The sequence below is a fragment of the Rhinolophus sinicus genome, chromosome 3 (assembly GCF_057876585.1).
Source record: "Rhinolophus sinicus isolate RSI-liver-muscle chromosome 3, RSI-T2T, whole genome shotgun sequence".
NCBI classification, from domain to species: Eukaryota; Metazoa; Chordata; class Mammalia; order Chiroptera; family Rhinolophidae; genus Rhinolophus; species Rhinolophus sinicus.
The window spans coordinates 61,313,930-61,337,927 of NC_142503.1; the positions used below are offsets into that span (position 1 = coordinate 61,313,930).

Here is a 23,998-nt window from a genome sequence, read left to right on the forward strand (position 1 = left end):
AATATGTAGGCTAAAGGAAAACCACAGATGTGACCACCAGCAAAAGCCTTGTGGGAAAAGGAGGTCAAAGGGAAGCAATGGCCATGACTGAGGTGATGAATTCTTTGGCTTTTCTTTTATGCAATTAACAAGCAGGGCTTCTATTAATTTGCCACCCCCAGAGCCTTGACTGGTCAGATGTGTCTGGGTCAAGGGTCACAGGGGCAGAGTAGGGGTCAGCATCACAACAGCCTTGAAACAAAATGGGAAAACTAAAGAAATCTAAATGATATGGCTGAGTATACATTCTGTAGTACAGAGGGAATGGGAGGAAGTGCATCTCCTTAATGTTAAGATTGCTGTTTTAGAATAATAAAAATGTTCTCTGCACATTTAATTCAAAGTAATCAATCTAAGGTGCAGTGGTTGAGCATCCAATAAAAGAAAATCAATGTGGTCTCTACAAGGGAAGACAAACAATGCTCGCTTTTACTAAAGGGATTATAGGTTAACATTTATTCAGTGTATTGTAATCTGATGTCAAGTGGTATAAAATCAAGCCAACAATCCATTACCACCCGTTATAGGCTAGGTGCTGATTTCATGCAAATTGACTTTTCATAGAACTTATTAAATCATTTCAGTGTTCTTGCTATGAAATATTTTTCTACAGTCACTGACCTTCATTTTATTTCACATCTTGAATGAAAGTATATCAAAAACACAAATATTTGTCAATTCAAAACAAAGGTTTTTCACAACTTTCTTATGCTTCCAGTCATTAATTAATTACATAAAATGCATATTATGTTTCTATGAAAACAAACTGAAGAATTTGGTCATGATACTGGACCTGAATTATTTTCCTCCCAGATCCTTTTATTTCACTGCTATATATGTTATTGTACCAGTTTATCAATTTCTATAACACTTTGAGATAAACTCTAACACATGTCCAAATTTTAATAGAAGTTAGATTTCTCTAGAATTTAAGAGAAATAATTCATGCTTCATCAGTGTTGTGCAAGTTTTTAATTTTGAGTTTCTTTTCTATAAAGTAAAAGTCTGTATTTCACATTGGCAACATTGTGAGAATAAGATACTTTAATAATACATCTCGTAAAGTAGAATCTATGAGTTCTACAATTTTGGAATAATTGTTGAACTTATAAGTATCTTAAATATAGGTATAACCTAATTCATTACTGTATTCATTTAGTGTGTCCACTATTTGCTTGAGCAATAAGGATTTACAGTGATTACTATACCTCTCTTCCCCAAAATGTGGTGATCTTTTGAAGCATTAGAAGAAGTTAATGATCTTTCATGAAACATAATAAAAAATGGCTAGCAAACCTGTCAAAGTTAACATTTTTACTAAAGCAACTGTGCTTATTGTTAGAATTGGGGCCACTTTTAAGTGTAAGGAAAATCATTACCACATGTTTGAAAATATTGGTGATATTTTGCAGATTGCATTACTCTGCAGCCTGGTGCTACTTCAAAACATTTCAGAATTACTGGGTAGAAGAAAGGGAAATTGAATTTGACACTATTTTTATTATAAAAGCTAAGTTTAGTTTTACCACTCTTGCTTTGATGGAAACTTTTAGTTTTTTATTTGTTTAGAAGTAGAAGTTTGCCTATTGTGTATACAAGACACAAAGAAACATAAAGCCTATTATTCTAAATCTTATCCACAAAATATAATTATATATATATGACATATTACTGTATTATTAAACTACCCATGTATTAGTATTTTTAAGACTACTGAAATTTGTAAAATTTTATCATAAGAATAGCTTCCATTATTATCTTTCTTAAATATTGTTATTTTTTTCCTGATATTTAAATCAAAATAGATTAGACTTTTGCTGTTTCTGCATACTGAAATTTAAAACTTTTTAAAACCATATTTCTTCTATTTTGATAACTAATTATAATAGGCTTCTGTTATTGTTGCCTTGTTTTGCATTTTACAAAATAAAATGTTTCAAACAATCCACTGAAATACCTTACAAAGGCTATAAATCAAATTGAAAATAAAAACAAAATGATTATTTGGTCAGTAAGCCACAGGTTCTTACATAGGCCACTAGCTCGCCTATCCAAGATCTGATTTTGGTTAAATTCATCCCATTTACATGAAGCACTCTGAATAGATGAAATTGAAATTTTAAAATCTAACAATTTGATATGACCTTGTAACATAGCTTGAAATGACCAGATATTTTTGTTCAAATGTTGAATCAACCCTAAAACAATAGATTATTAGTATATAAAATTAAATTGAAAAACAAAATGAGAGGCTAATAAAATAAGTCAGGACATACTTATTCATATTCAGACTGAATTCTAAAACCTGGACTCTCTCCAGTATATAGATTTTACCAGGATTTTTCATGAGCCCTTAATTTTTTGTCTCATTTGCGTTAATAAAATAAGGTAGAAACAGTTGTTCATTTCTACTGTGCATAAACTGCATTTGTTATTCTACTGCTCATTGTATAGTGGAAAAAAATGCTTTAAATTAACAAGAAGTAATCAGATATCAAAAAAACCCACAAGTGAGCATTGTGGGGAAAAAATTGGTTTCTTTTCATTTTTATTTGTAAAAGATTAGCTTGCTTTAGGGGATCTAGATAACACAAAATCACTTCACAACCAGAAACGATGAAGATATGAACTCTAGGCTAATAGTAATGGCAAAAATAATTTCAAACTGAAGGCAAAGCCACTTCATTTTGTGCACAAAGTCTGAATGCCTTCCACTGGATTTTAAATAAAAAATGGAAAACACTTGAGCAAATAGAGGGAAACACTGAGTATATAGCACTGAGAAGCATTTTTGATGTTTTTGCATTTTTGTGCAGAGAGAGCTGTAAAAGGTTGCCAATGGGGTATTGTAAAACCACAGTTAACAGTGAATTTCAGATAGATATAACCAGTTAAAGGTGATTGAATATCAAGGGTTGAGTAGTGCTTATTATACCTGCTGTTGGGAGACTTCAATTCATTATTGTAACAGAATAAAAACAGCATTGCTGCTGTCCATGACATGCTTGTAGTATTGATTGGGTTTCTCCAAAGTCTTCTCTTAGGATGCAGAGTGCAGTCAAACATGCACAAACATCACTCAGTTCCCCTGATTCTGTCATGTGCTCCTTGTACCTCAAACTAAAGCAGCCTTAAGACACAGGAAAATGCTTTTTTATTTGAAGGCAGACAGGACTCTAAGCCTGACTCCAGGGGCTATGCAGATGTGGTGACCTTTCTTCCAGAGACCAGATTTTACACTCAAATTGTCATTAAAGCTCGATTTTCCCTAGAGGTTCCCAGTCAACTTGTGTGCTCTCTCCATTAGGGTTAAAAGTCAGAGTGGCACTATGCCCACCATGCATACTAAATGAAATGGAACATAAATAGAAAGAAGAAAGACCCTCCCTCCTGGAGAAATGGAATCATCCACAATCCAGCCAGATGTAGTCAGGCCTGGTCAAAATTGCATAAATCCAGGGTAAACATTTCAGTCAGAATTTCATAGGATCCTATATCTCTAGCAATGTATCTCTGAACTAAGATCCTCCTTTTAATTTTTAGAACCAGTAATAACTATTGATTCAGCCTATGTAGATCTAGAAACCCTACATCTTTGTCACATCCTTCTGGCTAAACCTAAAAACTTAAGATAATTAACCTGATAGTTTAGAAACAAAAAGTTAAAAAAAAAAAAAAAAAAAAAAAAAAAAAAACATAGCCTATAAGACAAAAATGTAATGGTTTGAGGCCCTAAATGATCTGAATAGCAGAATAAGTATATGCATCATTAGAATTAACTGATAAACTAGTTTTGGTTTGTTTTTTTTTCCCTTGCCTATGTAGGTTGCCTGAGAACAAAATGAACTTAAAAAGGCCATGATCTCTCAATTTCGGAATACAGCTCATTTTAAGATTATCTTATAAATGAAATTTGGAAAGAGTAAATTTCTCTAATGTCCCAAATCAATTAGCCTAACATTGCAGGGATGAGAGATATTCTTGATCTATCGAAATGTTGTGTTTGCCTCCACAGACCTATGCCAAGAATATGCCTCACCAAAGTGCAAGGCTTTATGCTTAATTAAGCTTATCTTGATTTGAAATGCCAATGGAAACAGTTCTATTTTTTTTTTCCTTAAAAGGGGGAGAGGTGGTGAGAACTGAAATTGTTTATAAAAACATTTCTAAGACTTCAGGAAATCCCATTATAGGGAACCTGAGAAGCATGCAGGGTAAACCCCAATCATGTCAGACCTATAGATTGAAATGGCAGCAACATATTTGAAACTGGGATATACTCCTATATTTAAATTTGAGATCTAGTTATAGTATCTGGATGACCTGATGTGGGTTTGTTTGTTTATTTGTTTTTATCTACAGGTTTTGGGCAATTCTCTCATTTAAAAATGGTGTTTTATTTCTGAGTAAATTACAGAATATATACTATAGTGTATGCTGTAGGCAGACTTCAATTGTTCATCAGAAGATGTGCATTCTAGGCCTGACTCCATTATTTATGGTATAACCTTGGGCAAGTCACTCTCTTTCTTTGAACTTTTTATTTTAAATCTGCAAGTTGAGGCTAATGACATATGCTTTGACAATTTCTCAGTTTGTTCTGAGATTGAATGACCTAATTCATAAGAAAGTTATTGGAAAATCATGAAGGTGATGATAGATACATTGATCTTCTATTATCAATTTGCTACCTAAACCTAACTTACTTAAGCCGAATAAAATTTATCTTGCTAACCTTTGGGCCATTCATGGCTTCCTAGGTCACTTTTGTTTTTTCCTCTGCTCCAAGTTTCCCAGAAACAAATTTCTAATAAGGGGCCAAAATCATTTTTAATTAGATGATTCCCAAAGTCAAGGTCATTCCCCCGGTCTTTTGTTCCAAGCTTCACCCTGCATGGACTTCATCTCCACATAACTAGCAAGGCACCCTTCACAATAGCCTAAGTGAAGGGGGTGATCCCATATCCTTCCCTTTGAGTAAACACTCTGCTCATTGCTTTTTAAAGAAAAATACTATTATTATTTTTATTATTATATTATTATTATTAATAGTGATGTTATGATCTCTACTGTCCTAAATTACATTTTTAGCTTGACTTCAGTCTGAATCATGCCTTTTATTTCATAGTAATGAAACCAATTCTTACTTTTTTCTAATAATATTCAGAATCACTCAGGTACTTTTGGCCTGTCCCATTAGATTAAAAGCTTAAAAGGGGTGGAGTGTGTCCTATTCAGGTCTTGAGCTTGGTACCACAGATGCCACGATAAACCAGTACTCAACTTGTCATCATTGAGTATATGCACTATTTGTCTTTACAACCAATTTAGAAGTTGCTCCAAATTTCCCATGTGCTCTCCCAGGGTACATGAAGAGGAGTTAATTAAATCCCCTCCTCCTCCAGAATGATTCTTGCAACATTCCCTGCCCTCAAAAGTCAATTGCCTAGATTATATACAGTGTTTAATCAATGAACATCCCAAGCCTGTATATGACTTACCTCTGCTCACATTCCTGACTTCTACCACAGTCTCATCTACCCCCACAGCCCAGCCATGTCTTGTTATGTTCACACCCTTTGAGAATAAAAGTAACTATCATTTATTGGTGAAAGCCTACTATGCCCAAGACCTTAACACACTTGATTTCCATTCCTCATCATAAACTCATTTTGCAGATGAGAAAGTTGAGTCTCAAAAAGATAAAACAACTTTATTCATGCTATAAAAATAGAAAATACCTGAGCTAAGATTTCTTAATTTCTTCATCAAGTCATTAAGACTGAATACTGTATTGCCTTGCCTCACTGCTCAGTATATTTACTTCCTTAACTATATATTAACTTCCATAAGCCCATTTGTGGGAGCTAATTTTTCTTTAAGTCTGCATTCCATGATGCCTCTGAAACTCATTGTTACTCATGTTCTAATTCATGATAGTTTCCTATGGTCACATTATGCTTTATAGTTTCTCAGAGCACTTGTATATCAATAGTCCCATTTGATGCTCATGGGAAGACTGAGTAACACTGGACAGGTGTTAAAACACACCATGAAAAAAAACACAAGTTTTTAAAGAATTGCTCACTTTATCACAATTGTAATCAACAAAATTATGACCAGACTTCATGTCGCCTGACTGCACTTCCAGAGCACCAAAGCTTACAATGTCATATAGTATTATGTGCACCCATAATTACAGTTTAAAAGTTAATAGTAAAAATTTCACAGTCAAGAAATTCAAGGGCTTAAAACTTCAACTTTATTTTGTCATAATTGGACTTAATATCTGTTTTGGAACCTTATTTCTGCCTGGGAGTAGAAACAACCTAGCCACATCCAGAAAGATGTAGTAAAATTCCTCATTACTCACACAACACTTTAGGAGTAAACACCTTCTGACTGGTCTTCTTTTTTCTCTGGTCCTTTCCTTCTTTTAGTTTTACATTAAAGCACATGTCCTGGTGGTTTATATCCTTACTAACATGAGGTGAAGTCGGTGGTCCAGGGATATCGGTGTCTGCCCACATTAGCATCAATGAGAATTAGCTGGGCTGGCCTGAGCTTTAGACACTGACCTTGGTCTCCACTGGCTCCCTGTGAGCAATTGAGGCTCTTTCATGGCCACACAGTACATCCTGTACTGACTGCGTCACTTTGGTGTAAACCCAACTTTTAGCGACTCCTATGGACTTCTTAGAAGCAAAATAATTATAGGATATTCTCTCATGCTGTTTAGGTCTGCAGGAGACTTGAGAGCTATTGCAGGCCCTCTAATTGTCTTAAGCCCTGTTTTCTAAGGCCTACTTCATCGCTGCCCCACAGTGGCTTAAAGGACCTTTGTATCACACTTGCTGCCACCCCGGACTTCCTCTTAGAAGAAAACAATGAGTCCCCTCTGCTGTTGAACACCAGCAAATTCAACAAATGTTATTATTATCAGATGCCCATCTTCCAGCAAGCTTTGTTCAGTATCAATCACATCAATTAATTATTGATTTTAACAAAAGTTTAGAATACTTATTATTTGTCAGGCACTGTTCTAAATACTACCATTATTATCTTTATTTTACAGATGAGGATATGAGCCAAAGAGAGGCTTAGTAACCTGCCCAGAATTTCACCACTAGTAAACAGAAGAGCTAGAATTTGAACATTGGCAGTTAATAATAATTGACAATAAGAGTGATTCACATGAAGTATTATAACCACACCAGAATAATGAAGATCTTAGCAAGAAGCCATTTATGAAATTTACTCAGATAGTCTTTATGTCTCTCAGATAGAGACATAAAGTGCCTCACATAGATTAATGCACTATGCTTTTCTGGACTACTTGATGTCTTTAAGAACCTGTCCTTATGGGCATGGTTCTATTTACATATCAAGAGATACAAATGGTTCTTTCATAGTGAGAAATGGTAAATCTGTTATATCATAAAATATAATAGTAGCAAGGCCAGGTATGTAGTCTAATAATAAATGTTTTATATTTAAATTCAACACAGTTATATAGATGATTACGTTATACATAGTTTTTACTTAAATATCTTTTACTCATAATATTCACAGCTTCTGAAAAAAAGAAATAGTAAGAATATTTCAGAGAATATATCTGAAATTTTCATTAAAGTAACTTCAATAGTTTAAAAAAATCACTGTTTTATTATCTCTAATATTTTGTGAAATTAAGCTTGGAACGATTGATACTCCCCATAATTAAATTCCTTTTCCTGACACATGAAGTAATTTTTTCCAGAAAATCTAAATACTTGTAATTTACTCAAATAGAAGGAAAATAATCCATTATAATAAATAACTTTGTTTTCTGGGCAAAATAAAGTCAAAGGGCCAGATTTACCCTCCATATGAGATAACAAAAAAAAAATGAACAATGGTTTTCAAGACACTGGATATCAGGCAAAAAAGGACAGTGATCCCTGAGTGATAAATGAGACAAGCTCTTTGATTGCCCAATCATGGCTGTGAAAGAGTTTCTGGCCTGTGGTGCAGGAATGGGAAGTCCAAGGCAACTCAGCAGACTCCCTGAGTTGAGGAGATGGAGCTGAGAGTGCAGAGAGATGAAGGCAGCTCAAGTTCACAGGACAGAGTACCAGAAAGGAGAGAACTAACAGAGAGAGAACCCTAGAGATCTTCACAGGGTCTGTCTCTAGTATTCATTTGTTGAGCAACTCATGCTCTGAGGAAATCACACAAGGCCAGGGAAAGAGGCAAACAGGACAAATAGAGGTAACAGTGCCCAACGATTTCAAGGGAGCAGGCTGGAAAAACGAAGATTCGCAGGGCATTGGGCAGAATAATTAGGATAATTACATCTTGTCTCAGTAGCAGTGTTCCTTAGACTGAACATTATTTGGGCTGATGAATCTCAAAAGAAAGACTCCAAAAGATCACACTGTTTCTAAGTAACTGCATCACAAAAACAAGTCACAAGAATAGTTACAGGACTACAAAAATATCCAGAACCAAGCAAAATAAAATTAACAACATCTGGCATCTAATAAAAAAATACCAGTGAGAGGTCCAAGATGGCAGCAGCATAGGAGGACACCGAACTTGCCCCCTCCCATGAGCAAACTCAAAGATACACATATATAGACAACAAGTACTCCTGTGAGACAACTGAAGGCTGAATGAACAGCTTCTGAACAACAAACAAGAAAAATAAACCAAATAACAAACACTAAGAAAATACCTGAGTGCTCCCAAAGCTATAGGAACTCTCTGGCTGGAGGAGCCAGTGAGCGCCCTGCTTACATTGATATGGCTGGTGGGTAGGAGTTCTATTTCGGGCTTTGACCTCCCTGTAAGATCACCATAGTGCATTCACAACTACATTGTCTGGAGCCTATTGCCTCTGAACAAAGGGAGAAAGCAGGAACTACAGGGTGTCACCACACCCATCTGGCCTCCAGAGCAGCTCTCCCTGGCAGGCTAGTGCCCCAGAAGCCATAAGCACCTGCTCTTCTCCAAGTGTTTTCCCAAAACTACCTGACACCATAGAGCCTACAAAGAGGTTTCTTCCACATAAGACTACTTTCAGTACAACAAACAAGAGAGAGACTGTATACCTAGAGAAAGCTGGGGAGCCACAGGAGCTCTCAGGGGACTGTGGGAATTCTCCAGTGTTGGAGGGGCCAGTAAGTGCCACTGTTTATGTCCCTCCCTCCACTGGGTGAGTGAGGGCTCTGGCCTACCTGCAAGTTCCCTGCGTCGTCTTCCCAGGCACATCACCTAAGCCCATTTGGACCCTGAATGAAGGGAGCAGGCAGGATCAGCAGGGCATTACTACACACACCTGGCCTCCCCACCTGGAGCCACTCTGGCTTGGTGGGTCAGTGACCCGGATGCCTTCGGCACCTGCTCGGTTTCTACTGGCCTGCTAAAATCACCCTACACACAGTCTACAGGGAGGCCACTTCTACAATAAGGCTACTTTTTCAAACCTTTAGCTCAACTTATAATTCTTTTTTTTTATAAAAAGAAAGAACCCAAATAAATAAAATTATAATGAAAGAGAAGTTAAACTGACACTAGAGAAATACAAAGAATCATGAAAAATACTACGAACAATTATTGCTAAAATAATATCAGTCATGCGAAGAAGGAAGAAAGTAAGACCCATAAAGAGAGAAACAATCAATTGAAATCAACCCAGAGCTGACAGAGATGTTAAAATTAGCAGGCAAGGATGTTAAAACAGTTCAGTATAAAGTTAGAGATACGAAGATATAAAAATACCTGAATCAAACTTATACAGATGGAAAAGAAAGATTTACAAAAATGAACAGAGCATCAGTAAGCTATAGAACTTCAAGTCATCTAATGTACATTTATTTAATTGGTGTTCCCAAAGAAGAGGAAGAGAATTGATTACATCAAGTGTTGGCAGTGATATGTGGGAACCAAGATTCTCCTACATTGTTGGTGGGCATTTAAATAGTACAGTCACTTTGGAAAATAATTTGACAATGTACTAAAAAGTTAAAAAAAAAAAAACCTACCATATGGTCAGCCATTTCACTCCTAGGTGTTCATCTAAGAGAAATGAAAGTATATGTCCACACAGAGACTTGTACACACATTTGCTAAGTTTTATTTGTAATAACCCCAAAATGGAAACAATCCAAATTTTCACGTGAAAGGATAAAGAGACCCTAGTATATCAACATAGAATACTTCTCACACATAAAAGGGAGTAAAATATTACTTCACACTACACCAGTGAATCTCAAAATAAGTATGCTAATGAAAAGAAACTAGACAAATATAGTCTCTATGATTTTATTTATATAAACTTTTAGGAAATGTAAACTAATCTATAGTGACAAAACACAGATCAGTGTTTTTGTAGGGTCAACGGAGGGGTCAGAGAGAGTTGGGGGAAGGGATTACAAGGGACTTCAGGAAATTTTAGGGGTGATGGACACGTTCATCATCTTGATCATGATGATAGTTTCATGAGTATGCACTGCGTGGAAACTTTTCAAGTTGTTTACCTTAAAAGTATTCAGTTTATATTACGGTAATTATATATTAATAAAGCTGCTTTAAAAAAATACATACATAACTAAAGTTTCACATAAAAAAGATTTTTATAATATGATTTCATAGCACATGATTGGACCAATTAAATTTTTTTTCATCCTTTACCTCTTCCTCTAATTTTGCACTAAAGTCAGATTCATTTAAGGAAAATTTTTGACAGGTAATATGATATTATTTTCCATTACATTGAAAGTAAATTTATGCAAAGATTATCCCTATTTATTTTTTTAGTAAATAATCAAATATGTTCAGGAATAACTCATACTCAGTATTTTACACTCAGGGCTTTTCATAAGAATATAGTGACCTAAATTTCCATGATTACAATATGTATTCAATATCTACGCCAGAATTTATTAGGTAACAATAATTTAATAGTGTATTTTTGAGGAAAATGTAAAAGAAAAATTCCCCAAAACTGGATTTAAGGCATAATTATCATATTGCTAAGAAAATTTTGAGGTTTGAATATTCTTTTATGGCAAAATTTTCTCTATAATAGAACATTAAAACAATTTAGAATTTTACGTTATCTCAGGGCAATAGGCCTAGGCAATTGTGAAACCTTATGTGTGAATTGTCACTAGGGAGTTTAATGCTCTTTACCAGAAGATAATGTTGTGGAAAATGATCTGTTTCAGAGAATATTTCCAATGGATAACAAAATCACTTTACAAGATCAGTGAGAACCTCATCACGTGAAAAAAGGCTCCTGTAAGATTTCCTTCCTCTAGTCTCCTCTTCCTATAGTTCATTTTTCATATTGCTTCCAGACTTTCTGAAATAAAGATTTGATTATGTCACTCCTCTACTCTAAAGCCTTCCATAATTTTGCAGTGTTTAAGTTCTTATTTAGAATATGTCTATCATTGTTTTCCACCATTATTACCACTACCTCCTATGCATTCTAAGTTCTAGCTACAAAAAAAAAAACTTAGAAATATTTTTCTTTTATTTATAACTATGCATATATGATTGTCTTTGTTTTGTAGAGATCACTGCTCTGCTTTGTGGGGAATAGATAGGAGGAGAGTAAGAAAGAATGAAGTGAAACTGTAGCATTAACCCTTGTGAGAGACTTGAAGTAGTGTGGTGGCGATCAATGCTCAGGGGAACTCTTTGTGACTGCTCCTCCTCTGCTTTTCCACCTAAAGATTTCCTAAATAATGTTCAAGAACCTACAGCAATGTCACCTCATTTATGTTTTTCCCAATTGCCAAGACAGATTCCTTTACCCCCCTGCACTATGCTACCTTATCACTCTGTACATATTTCTATCATAGTACCTATTTCAATTCAAGATAATTATTTGTTACCATGCTTTATTTTTGAAGACCTTCTAAGAAGCTGGTATAAAGCTACTTAATATGTTGGTCAGAATCCCTTTAGGAAAAGCATGTCACACTCAAAAGAAGTAACTGAAGAGAGGGAAACCACAGGGCTCTTACAAGGTATGAATAGAGATACATGAAATCAGCAACAGATAGTGAAGCACCCTGGGTAAGACAATCTTAAGAAGCTGACAGTCTTCAAAGTCTGATGGGGCAAGAGAAGGGGGCAGTTATCAGAATCCAGCATGAGCTATTCCTATAGTGCCTCTTAGTAAATGCCTAAGTAGAAGAATTCAGCCATTGACAAACTGGAGGGAACTCAGCCTCTGACAAACTTCTCTGAGGAGGGAGCACAGAAAAGTAAATGCCCTGACTTTCCTCTCCACTGGCCTTCTGAAGGCAAGGGACACTACACTGGTGGATTCCATCCTTAGAGTCTGATCTCCAGGGCACAAGGCAAGTCGGAGAGGTGGAGATTGGATCTGGAGGGGAAACGCAAAGCTTCCAGGAATTCAATATGAAAACTAAATGACTGATTGAATTAACAGATGGAAATATGAATGAGAATCCATACATGGAAATAAAATGGAAAACTTGGAGAGAGTGTTCATGGGCATCTTATTGTCTGACTACAGCAGGGCCAAGATGGCAGCTAAAGATTAAATTACAAGTCTCTAGAAATTTTTTGTTAGTGCTTCATGAAGTGTTTTCTTAGGACCACCTGCATCAGAATTGACTAGATTACATATTAAAACACAGATTCTAGCACTGTGTCAGGCCTACTGAATCAGAATCTTTAGGGATAAGACCCAGAATTTGAGCTATTAACCAGTTCCATGAGTGATTCTGATGAGTTTCTTTCCTTTTTATTTTCTTTTGAGAACCACTGATCTGAAGATTTTTAGAATTATAAACTTCATAAGATTGCAAACAATTTTCATCCAATTTATCACTTTACACTGGTTTTAACCTCCATGATAAACTGTACCCTTAGCTAAGGTATTAGTTTGAATCTGGAGTAATGTAAGACAAGCAAAATACTCATTACAAAAAATTGCCAGCCTGTGAGCTCCTTGGGGGTAAACTGTCACTGAATAACAAGGAAATCTGCATTGGAGAGACATGTTTCCTTCCTTCTTCTTTTCTTGTTCAGAGTGTATCTCAAGGATGTCTCAACTCCCCAGCCCTTTGTCACAGACAGGTGGTCTGGAACCAAACTTAGTCATTGCTATGCACCCTAATCCCAGAGGTTCCACAGTCCTTACATTAGCAAAGCAAGCTCATTTTCAAGAAGCTTAATGTTGGTAATACTTTATCAGGTATTAGCAAATGGCCCCCCTAACAAACACATCACCAGAAATAATGCTGCCAAAAGCAGTGAGTGCCAACTTGAGGATGACAGCCCAGTTCCTAACAGAGCACCACTGGGAACTCATTTTGAAGTGGTGGGAGATAAGGATGGAAGCACTTATGGTGGGCCACATGTGTGCGAGCTGAAGCAGCCAGCCTCCAAACCATGGCTCTGCAAACTGATACATTGAAGAAATATCCAGGATGGGAACTGGTGCTGTGTGATGTTGATACCAGGATACCAGAATCTTTTCTTTTTCCTTTTTGCCATCTAGACAGAGGAAAAAAAATGTGGGGAAGTTGTTGTGTTTTTTGTTCCTTTTTTTAAAATCAGGAAACTAGAATCTATACTATCAAAGAATTAACTTCCTCTAGTGATAACTGAAGCATGATTAAAAATACATTGTATCTTATTAAACAGATTTTGCTCATAGATGTCCTTATGTGTTATCTCAGTGGAGCATTCTGAGGGCTTGTGAAATTAACCAATGCTTAGAAATATTTAAAAATCCTTTGGAAAAATATTAGCTAGATATAATAGTAATTATAATAGCAATAATATTATTACCTGGTGCATATTGAATAGTTACTCTGTTCCATATGTGCTAAGCACTTTACATATATTACCTCATTTAATTGTTTACCAACAACCTGATGTTATATGTGTGATTTTATTTTTTCCCTGTTTTATAGGTAAAGAAACTGAGACTTATCAAAACATTGATTTAAATTCCCAAGATCCCATAGTTTGTAAGTGGCAGAGTTGGAATTCTATTTAAACAACTACAGGCCCTATGTGGTAAAAATAGTCATTCTATACTACTCAATTTATATGAACTTTAAGTTCTCAAAGATCAGTAAAATTATAAAAATATTTACATTATCTTTTAAATACACTTTCAAAGTAATATGTGGAATGTTACCTATGGGAGAACTATGGGGCAAAATCCTAGGTTTGGGAGTCAGACCACTGATTAAATAGTAATAATGGTAATGATTAATTAGGTGAGTTTGGTATTTCTGAAAAATTGCCATGCAGAGTTGACAGAATATGCATTGAATACCTATGGCAGTGTAGATATTCATTCAATGGTGACCATTATTTAACGGATTATGTAGTCTTCATACTAAAACTCAAGGAGGCATTTTAAAAAGTGGACACATTCAGTTATATTTACTTAACATATTTACATGTTGTCTTTTAGGAAAAAGTGTGTATTAGAATTCAGGATGTAGGAGGATTGGTCTTGCAGAATAATTATTATTTTTCAACTTAAAATATATGCCATTTTACCTTCAAATCAAAGTATATTTTTACTCTCTAATGGAGATTCTTAATGCTGAAGCTGCAGCTTAAGATCACAATGGAGAAGCAGCCATGAAAAATGATGACGACACGTGAAATGTAGGTGTTTGTAGATTGCTTGGGTGGAATGAGATGTAGTTAACGTTTAGGAAGTCAAGGGACTTCTAAACAATGATGTTATTAATGTGCATGGTGAAGCAATGTGAGGGTGATGTCAATACGTAAGGAGAAAAGGATTATGATCCATGCATTGAAATCTCAGAGGCAGCTAAGGGTCATGGTAGTTGGTAGACAGGAACAATAAAGATAAAGAAAATAGTTTGCTGAGTTTTTGAAGGTATTGAAAAGAAGTTTGAAGCAGCCATAGGAAGCAAGGGGTATGCTAATTTCCTAACCCAGGTAAACTTCAAAAGCCGTGTTTCTGTCCTTGGATTCTCAGGTTATGCTAGAGAGAGCTCTATAATAAAACTGGTTCCATCATAAACCCCGCAGAAACCAGCCACTCACCGCTCCTAATTAATGCTTTAATTTGTCTCTCAACTGGCTGAATTTGCATAAGTTTCTTTCATTCCCTTCAGAACGGAGCCCCAACTCACACTTATTATTACCTACGAATAATCTCACCTTCTACTTAAGTGAGATCAAGACCGGTAGCAACATATACATTTTTCTCTCTCTTTCTCTTAGATCCTTTATCTCAAATTGTTAGATTGCAAACTTGCTTATGTACCTGCGCCCATCACAAAACTGCCCTACCGGATGTTCCCTTTTACTGGTAGATTTCTCAAAATATCATTCTCAGAAAAGGAGCTTCCATTTTTCTAACTTTTATTTCTTTTCCCATTTGCTCCATTGATCTAGTGCATCATTCTCTCATAGGAGTAATAATAATCTGCCAAATGTAAGATTTTTGTCTTCCATCCTTACCTTGAACTGCTCTGTAGAATCTTTTTCATCATAGGTCTCCTCCACTACCTTCCACGATATGGCTCTCTCAAATAGTTCCTTTTAGGACTTTTTCTTAGACTGTTATTTTTCATCCTGCTCCCTAAACAGACGTTTCCAGTTTCTATCCTTGGTTCTCTTACCTAATGTATGTTCTTTCCCTGTGAAACTCCCTGCCGTAGACTACCTTTAATTTTCATTTCTAAGTGAATCAATACATTGACCATCACCTACATCACAAGATTTTTCTCACTTCAAAACTCACTTTTCATTATCTTCACCAAGATGTCCTACAAACACCACACACTGAATGCAACACCCCTCCTTGGATAATCCAGTTTCACAACTTTGGGCCACTGTGATTGCAATATCACTGCTTTCCCTTGTATTAAAATGCGAGATGCTAAGTGCTCTGCATTCGACTTTTCTAACATCTGACTCACTTCTGTTTCGATCAGCATTCTCTTCACTGTCTTTCCTCTGGCAACCAACAATATTTTTTTAAACAATACCTTTAAAAGTTGGGTTGTGAATTTAAAAGGTTGGAACCTAATGAATATGAATATGGCAAACAAATCGTCAAAGCTGGGTTTTCCTCACTCCAACATCCACTTTAAACTATTTTCCAGTCTCTCACTCTAGCCTGCCATAAACTGCAAGCTTCGAGAAATATTGCTAAGGAGAGAACATTCTTGAGATTCCTAGAACCTTTTTATTGTTCATTCTTTTGTCAACATTCAGAGATTCTTAGATTTTATGTTACCCTCTGGCTTCCCAGAATCTCCCAGCTGGGCACCTGCCCTCATCTATTTTTTTTTTTTTTTTTTTTTTTTTAATCATGGTATTGTGGAAGGAGTTTGATACTTGGAGTCAGAACAGACTAATAACAAATCTCACGTCTACAACCTACTGACTCTGAGACTTTGTACAACTATTATGTAATAGTTCTGTGGGTTTTTGTTTATTTGTTTGTTTGTTTTACCTGAGCATGACTGGTGAAAATCAAATGAAATAATATATATAAGGCACATACCACACAATGTAAACACTCAAGAAACATTAGCTCCTTCTAAGTTGATATCAAGCTATATTAATGTAATATAATATCTAGTACTGTTTGATGGTATCCCTTCAGGAGTAACAATATGGTCTTACAGACAATACCTGAGTGAAAGTGCATTTCTGTAAACACAGTTGGCAGGTAAGAAGGTCCTTCCTTCCATCCATTAAAATAATTACTACTCTTCTTTATTCTGTATCATTTCTATGAGAATGTTGATTAAACTACTGTTATGTTCTAACTAGTTATTAAAATGCTTTAAAATGTCTTTTTTTTTTTTCTAACCAGAGGAAACAGGAGTGGAAGTGACTTCGAAAGAGTGGGCCACGCTAGTGAGGTTGACTAAAAGCTGGGGCCAGGGGCTGGAGGGCAGGGTGGTATTGCGTGAGAGGCAGTATTGTTATAAGACAGATGGCAGGGGACAAACTAAGAGGCACACAGGATGGGCTGGCAGACTCAGGTACCCATTTCTCTTAGCCAAGATTCAGAGAGATTTGGGGGTGTGAAGAGGAGTGAAAACCCAGGTGGACAGTCTTTTTTAACTAGCACTAATTAATTAGTCTTGGCTGAAAAAAACACTTCTGTATAAAAGAACAATGCAGATCCTATGGTGTTGTTTGCTCAAAGATTTTGGATTAGGCTTGGCCATTACAGACTGCAGTGGGCACTCCATGTGCCACTTTTCATCTCACATATTTTTGCTTAGGATGTGAGCATATGATTCATATCTAGGAGTTTATTACCATCAATAAAATGCTCTTGACCTAATGTTGATGTTAATTCAGGGTAGGTTACATTTCTGTAATTCTACTTTTACCACTTATTTTATTCCTCTTCAGGGTCATGTTTTGAATGTGATCTAAAACAGCAGAGTCCTTGAAGAGTCTTCAGCGTCGTGGTCAGGATCAGAAGCTGTGAAGCCAGATGGCCTAGTTTCTAACGCTAATCCTACCACATACCAGTTACGTAACCTAGGGTACTTCATTTAACATCTTTCAGTTTCAGTGTTCTCATATGGAAAATGGGAATAATAATACCAACACCAAAGTGCTAACAAGAAGATTAAGTAAATTAATATATGTAAAGTCCTTAAATCAGGCCTGGCAAGTAGTTTTAAGTTAGCTACTAGCCTGGCACATAGTAAATGTTATACAAGTGTTAGCTATTGCCACTGCTGGGAGCTGTCAGAGTGAATTCCACATGCTATATTATTACTTTAAAACAGTACACTGATCTATCATCTCAGAGGAATTTATTCAAGCGTGCCAGATAAATGTCTAAATACACTTACTCATCAAACCAAACATGAATTTACCCTGTAAGTTGAAGAGAAACACAGTGAAAACAACCATTTTTTAACAGAAAATTGTTTGTTTTAGTAACTTAATATAGAATTAAATACTTTATAAGAGCATTTGGCAGACTCTGATGTTGATCGAGTTCGGAAATGATGTGAGAACAAAATAAAAAGATTATTCAATGTATTATAGATTCACTCAATTAGCAATTACCACATACCTTGGCCTATACAGAGGTGTGAGGAAAACACAAAGAAAAATAAGGACAATTTCCTACCTTTTTGTAGGTATAATCCAGTAAAGAAAAGTCAGATAAATAAATAATTTTAAATCATGACACTGAGCACAATGACAGTCAAGTGTGAAATGATATGGGAACACACAGGAGGAAGTGATTTCTCTGTGGGTGTCACTTGGTGATGGTTTTGGGCTGGCTATAAGAAGGCAAGCAGTTATCCCTACCCTTAAGTTGGATCTCTGGTACACAGGGAGAAAAGAATCTGATGGCATCAATAGTCTCTTATTATTATGCTTAAAGATTTTCCAAGCCTGTGAAAAATATAATAAACATGTAGAATTGACCCCAAAACACAAAGCATTTAAAGTCTTCATATTCAGTAGTAAAAAATGAATTATACCAAGGAATACTGCAGTTAATATTTTGAATGCCTGGGAGAAAAAAGATTCCAAAACTTTACTCCAAACCATAGGCAGACCTTTAGGAGAATCATGAGAACATTACTTCCTGACTCTGATGTGGTCCTCGGGCTAATGTAATCTGTCAGGGCCTGCACACAGTTATTATTGAAATGGAAATACACAGGTAGACACTCAGCAAGATAGGAAGATAGATCTTTCCTGGATATTGTTCCCACAGTAATAATTACTCTATCCCCTTCACACAGTCATATACATCCTTCCTGGTCAAGTGTGAAGTCACAAAGCAGAGATAGTTTCTTGGTCTCGGTCAACATTATCCAGTCATGATGAATTCAATTTTCTTACAGAAAAATGTGCAAGAAAATAAGTTCAAAATACATAATACAACTTTGGTTTTTAAAAAGTGGGTTTTTAGAATGTATAAATACTTCGTAAAGTTTCTTGACTAGATGCAAAACACATAAATTAAAGTATTTGATAAATAGCAGGTCTCATAGGATAATTTCAAAACATAAACTATCAATGGACATAAATATTTTTCAAAAGGCTAAGCTTTTTGGTCATCATAAGTTCCTCTAACTCTGACACTTCCACATTGAGTGTGAGCTTAGGAAGTGATGGAGATGATAGAAACCTGAGGGCTCAATCATAAGAAATTTTGAGTAGCTCCCTATGGTAACTGGCTCACTGCAATGCTGACCTTGGCACCATTGCTCCAATTACAGACATTATAATTAAAGCAGTCAGTCACCTGCTATAGCCAGTTAGAAAGCATAACACAAAGAGAGATCCTTTTCATAATAACAACAAAAATATAAGACACAAAGGAAGAAATTTGATAAGAAGTGGGCAAGACCTAAACAAGGAAAACTGTAAAATGATATATGTATTTAATAAAAAGCTTTGAGAAACTAGAGAACCTTATTATGCTCTGGCCACATTAGCTAAGGCATCACCCTTCTCTATCCTACTACCCCTATTACTATCTAAAAGGTCAGATGCAAAGAAATAACTGTCTGAAACAAAAAAAAAAAATCTTGTTTCCTTGTTTGGTTATTTATTTTCTATCTTGGAATGCTAAAAAAAGGCTTGTAAAAGCAAGTACTTTTCCTTCCGTGTTTACCCATGACACACTGGCACACTCGCTGTAAGAATCTTTAATATGTAAAGACTTCTTTAACCAAATACGTAAGATAAATTCTTGCTGCAGAAAACTAAAGACATCAAAATACATCAATAATACAATTCGCCATTATATAAAAAAGTTAAACTTCAAGGATTAGTCAAAAATATAAACTGAAAATACATGGGAAAGAATTTTGACAATTTTGTAAATAATTTGCCAATATGTATCAAAAGAATTTCAAGAGAATTTTTACTGTTTTTAATTTTAATTTTACTGATCCAGTAATTTTACTTCACAGGAAGGAATAAGAAATTCACCCAAAAAAGAGTATGTATATGGATCCTCAGTACAGTGTTCTCTCTAATAGAAAAATGGAGGGGACGTCCTAGGAATGGCGGCAGTGAGGTGGTCTTCGTGAGTTATTCTCCAGAACTTACCACAAATTGAACATCTATAACCCATCAAAGGACTCTCTGCTCATCACACAGAACAGCTAACAGATTCGTAAGAGGATTACTTGAAGAAAAGGAAATTTGGACACAGACACATACAGGGAGAAGACCATGTGAAGACAAAAAGAGAAGACAGTCATCCACAAGCCCAGGAAAGAGGCCTCTGAAGGAACCAACCCAGCAGATATCCTGATCTTGGACTTTCAGCCTCCAGATTGTTAGGTAATAAATTTCTGTTATTTAAGCCAAAAAGAAAAAAAGAAAAAGAAAAATGGTAAAACCACCTAACTATTCACCAATGTGCTAATAAGTAAATAAGTTATGCTACAGTTATATGAAGTAATAATATGAAGCCATTAAACATTGTGTTTTTGATGAATAGGAAAATATTTGGGAAAAAGTACAGAAAAATGATAGCAAAAAGAGCCAAAGGGAAAAAAAATACTGCCTATATAGTATTATCTTAATTTGGAGGTATGTATCTGTGTGTGTTTGTGTGTGTGTGTATATGTTATCTGTGTGTGTTTGTGTGCGTGTGTGTATACGCCATACTGCACTAGAGTCTGGTGTCCTACTTGTATTCCTTCTTTACTTTTAATAATCAGTCCAATCTCTAGTGCTATCTGGTAGGTGAATGTGTTTATTTGAATTTGATGCTGGTTTTAATCTGAGATTACTTTGACTGCATTTGGAATCTATTGCTATTTTAAAACCTATAACATGTTTTACGTTGTTTAAGAGTGCTGCTGCTACTATAAAAACAAAACAAAACAAAACAAAACAAAAACAACAACTGTGTGCTGGAAAGGAATTCAGGGCTCTGTGAACTTACAAGGAGGCAGGAGCCTGGTCTCACATCTGGGGGTCACCCTTCTCTAGCCGCATGACCTTGAAAAATTATCAAGCCTCTTATCATGGGTTTCATAATGGAAGGGGGAATAATGCCTATATCATAGGACTGCTGTGAGGACAGGCGGTAACAATGGACATAAAAAATGTTGTAGCAGGTTACAAATGGTTTCCTTAGGGACTTGGTGTCTAATGCTTGTCAGTTCCTAATCTCCATTTAAATTCTTATAAATGTGAGGTGAAAGGAAGGAGAAATTCTTGTTAGTGAGTAATTATGAGGTGTGATAAAAATAAATATGGGGAATGTTTAAAAAAGTTATTATAGTAAAAGACACATTGCTATTAATTGCCCTCAAAATCCTCCCCTTCACTTTGAACACACCTATCCTTCGTTCTTGCCACTTTCTGAAGCAGTTCTGGAAGTCCTCTTTCGTGAGTGTCTTTAGTTGTGCTGTCATGGCTGCCTCGATGTCCTGAATCATTTTGACTTTGGGGAAGAGCCAGAAGTCACAGGGTGCCAGATCCAGTGAGTAAGATGGATGAGGACACACTGTAATGTTTTTATTTGACAGAAATCACTGTACCAGAAGTGATGTGTCACACAGAGTGTTGTCATGATGGAGGATGAAGTAAAGACACATTTGTTTCCTTTATTAATGACATGGATGTGCAGAACATAGTAGAATCGTAGGTAAATTTCCAAGGTAAAAAGCTGAAACAGCGCCCTGCAATCAGAAAAAAAAAATATATGTGCTTGTCGTGTACAGCCACATCCTTTGGTTTTTAATCTTCCTCATGTACCACAGTTGCAGAGTGTCGGGAGCAATGCAAATACTGAAACTTATTGTATGTAGCCTGCAATGGTGATAAATCCTATGACTCAGTATGTTCAGGAGTAGATTCCTTATTCAAGTTGACCAATTCGGGTCATCACTGGATATCAGCTGCCTTGTATATAATTATCGGATGACACCACAGTGGCCTGCTGGGGAAAAAAGGAGCTATGTTATACCTCCAGCTTATGCATCTGTTAAATACCACTGTAACAAAGTTGATTCAGGAGCTGAAGTTTTGCCAAGCGAATGCTCAGTTCATGAAGCTACTCCATCCTTTGGAAATGGTCCACAAAAGAAATCTGTGGACAGTAGCATATAGACAGTAGTATCTTACCTGTTTAATCCAGGGAATAGACTGAGAAATTCTGTTGTTATTCATGATGACTACTTCAATGATAAAAGAGTGCATCATCTTAAAAGAAGTTGGACAGTACTTAAATTTGATCTTCTCTACTAACTTTCTAGTCTCATGAGAAGTTGTTGGTTTTGAATATTAAGAGAAGACTGAGTTTTTCACTATTACAGAAATTTAATTCCAAATATTGATACATCACATTCAGACTATATAAGTTGTATTAGATTGCCCAGTTTTATTTTACATTGAAACTGTTTTTCATTAGATGTTTATTTAGAAACTGGTTCTTTGTTGAATATATAGTTGAAAGTAAAAAATAATTGAGACTAAAAGGGATAACACTAAGATTTATCTGTAATAATCTCTTTAATAGAAATTGACATTTTAACAATTTAAGAACAAATGCTGAATTTCAAAAAATTGTTTCAGAAAGCTCACTATTTTGAAAGGTAAGAATTTTGATAGAATCCAAGCATTTCACTTCTCTAGGAAGTACCTGTGAATAGTACAATGTTCATAATTTTGTGCTTTACATTTATGATTTGAATAGACATTTACCACAAAAGCAGAGTTTTTAAAACTACATTTTTTAAATCAGTGGAACTCAATATATAGTTACCTTTATTAAAATCTTCCTTATCTAAACCCAGTAAAACTGATTCTGGACAGTCCATTCAGTGTGTCTTGGGTTTAGTAGTTGGAAATATTTTATCTCTCATCCAGAATCCACACAAATATATTACATTTGGGATGGTAATTAGGATATCATTGAAATTCTAAACCTAATTTTTTAAAGAACCCAAGACAAACTAAACTTTACTATGTATATAAGCTTCTTAGTGAGTTACTATTCTCCTTTTATTTTAAATATTTTTTTCCTCAAAATGCCAAAATTAATGGCTGTATCTTTAATTCTGCAAAATATTGGTAATAAGGAATGCTGAAGCTTTAAAAACTGTACAAAATTATTCATTTGTCTTTAAAAATGGGGAGGAATATTGTCTAATGAGTGTAGCCTAATTGTTTTGTTGGAGAAAATCTACTCTTGTACATATTTCTACTTAGTTTAATATTGAGTCAGGAAATTTTTATACATTTTTCTTTTTTCTTCAAGTTTGGCACATTGTGGTAGTTGATTTAATTTTGTCAAAGATTAAAATGCAGGCATTTTATTAGTGTGCTTTGATACTATGGGCCCAAATTCTTGCTTTAGAAAGAAACAGTAAACTATGGTCCATGAACTTGGATGGATGTTCAGTTAGTCACATTAGAGTTGTTACATTTCTTCAGCATAGAAACCACATATCATAGTTGTTTTACATCTTTCTGAATGTCAAAATATATCTACTCTCAAGTTCTTAATGATAAAGGGTAATCTTTGAGAATTCAGAACACAAGAAGTCTAAGAATTTATTCTCAATGACATACACCTTTATTATTATTCATACTAGATATACCTATATATTGTTCTAAAATGTAAATACAATTAGATAAGCCACACTTACATCAATAGCAAAGTTTACATATTCCTTCTGTTTTAACACTTTATAGGCACTTTCACCCACCAAATTATAGACTCCTTTCCAAATCTCATTGCCAATGTCCATTCTCATTTCTGAATTCATTATAAAAGGCAATTCTTGCCACATTCATTTCACTCCATACAGCCACAATTGAGTCACCACACTATTCTCAAAACTTATCCATGGCAGCTGCGGGATGGATGAATGCCAAGATTTTCAGACATAAAATAGCCCAAACTGGTAGAATCCAGAGTAAACCCACTTCTAATCACATAAAGCTTGGGTTGTTCACCGAGTCT

General features: G+C 35.4%; 1 pseudogene; it reads left to right on the top strand.

The window, feature by feature from the left end:
- Positions 1-20,075: 20,075 nt before the first annotated feature.
- On the top strand, positions 20,076-22,440 carry LOC109448658 (deleted in azoospermia-like pseudogene; annotated as a pseudogene).
- Positions 22,441-23,998: the final 1,558 nt, after the last annotated feature.